We start from the raw sequence: 1,866 nt of genomic DNA, 5'->3' as shown, positions 1-1,866 counted from the left end.
TTTGCGGATAATTCATTTCTCTTAAATGTTCTTCTCTCATAGCTGCCATTCTTTCTTCATATTTTGATTTAATATTTGTCAAACACTCCTCCTGTTGAATTATTTGTTTTATCCGTTCTACTCGTATATTTTCTTCTGCATTTAATTCCATTGTTTCTTTGTTTTTTCTTTTTATACGTGAAGTTCTGTTTTTGTCATTGCTCGAGACATATAATTCCACATTGTCTTTAACTTTACCGCATTGTTCACCAAAAACTATCGATTTTTATCTTATATTGCTCTACATTGTCTTTAATAGTAGATATATCTGTAAAATTAAGAATTATTATTGCTATTGTAGTTTGTACTTTGCAAAAAGATATTAATATACATTATATGCAGATATGTATAATATTATAATAAATACCTTTAGACATAGTAGTTCCTATATCACTCACAGTATTTATTGCATCATCCTCAGAATCTGATAAACTGGACATTATTACTTTTAGTAAGAACTCTAATACAATATCACGTTTGTCTAAAATGCAGAAAAAAATTACTGAATACTTAATATTTCAGATACAACCAAAATACATTTATCAAACATTGAAAGTATAGAATTGCATGTATAATAAAATAAGAGGAAAGCAATATATTCAAACTTTAGGAATAAAAATTACGAATACAAAAATAAGATAAAGTATAAATCAAGAGCAACATTTAGTAGATGTTAAGTTAAAGGGGATTAATTGATATAAAAATACAAATACTTTACTAAATACAAAAATATTTATAAAAAACACAATTTTAAAAAATTCAGCAATATAAAATTGAAACATTTTAAAAATAATCAAACACTACAAATTTATAAAACGAAACTCTTCTTAGTTAAATTGAGATAACTTTTTATCAAATATTAATATAAAAAAAAGTCTAATAATAACAATTGTACTTCCTCTATAAGTGTCAATTTTTATAAATTACTTTTTTACATACCATTAGTTTCCTTTTCAGTCATATTAGACGTGAATAATACTGGCGCTGTTTTCATTAAATGAGGTGCAATAACAGCAACATCGGGATCAACAATTGTTTCTGGTTGTTCTAGTCCACCGCCAGTTGCCATACGTGACTGTCTTTCTTTTGTAATTTCCTCTCTCTGACCCTGTTTGATATTTGTCCACAGTTTTTTCAATTGTTGCATAGTTCTCTATTTACAAAATTACAATAAAATTATAACATGTAAAATTATTAACTAGAAAGTTAAAAATTGTCGTTGTTTTCACTTCTTGAAAAATTAACGCAGACTCATTATATCTGTTGCGAATTTCGTTCCATGCTGTCTCTTTTTCTTTTATTAGCCATCACTTTTTTTTTCTTCTATAATATGCTTAAAAAGATTCAATATTTGTAGAAATACTTTTCTTTCCATCGGTGTATAATGTTTGTTCTTGCTAGAACTTATACTAAGATTGCTTTTACATAATATCCTGTAAAAATGTATGAAATATAAAATGCTTTTACGGATAAATCATTTTTACAAATATACTTTGTTGTGCCAAAGAGAAAATGCTTCAACTTTGCAGCGATGACTGATTTATAATTCGGACCTGAAAACGAAATAAAATAAGTCATCAAAACAAAATCAAAAAGTCATATAATGTTTGCATATGTTGCGTTACATGACAAGATTATGTGATATAAAACAATAAAGTTGTCATTATACACAGATACACATCGGAATTTTATAAATATATACACTGTTTAAATTAATCTTAAAACTGTCAAACTATTTAAATTAATCTTATTATTCTTACCTTATTTATCGCTATATTTGCGAGAAAGAGAGAGAGAGAGAGAGAGAGAGAGAGAGAGAGAGAGAGA

General features: G+C 26.4%; 1 pseudogene; it reads right to left on the bottom strand.

Moving 5' to 3' along the window:
- Positions 1-223: 223 nt before the first annotated feature.
- Positions 224-1,866, bottom strand: part of LOC116844762 — a 3,962-nt pseudogene continuing 2,319 nt past the window's right edge.

The sequence above is a fragment of the Odontomachus brunneus genome, unplaced genomic scaffold (genome assembly GCF_010583005.1).
Source record: "Odontomachus brunneus isolate Ranch 3 - 2012 unplaced genomic scaffold, Obru_v1 Obru_scaffold_046, whole genome shotgun sequence".
Lineage (NCBI taxonomy): Eukaryota > Metazoa > Arthropoda > Insecta > Hymenoptera > Formicidae > Odontomachus > Odontomachus brunneus.
Note: the sequence above shows the minus strand (reverse complement) of the source record. Positions and strands in the feature narration are given on the sequence as shown.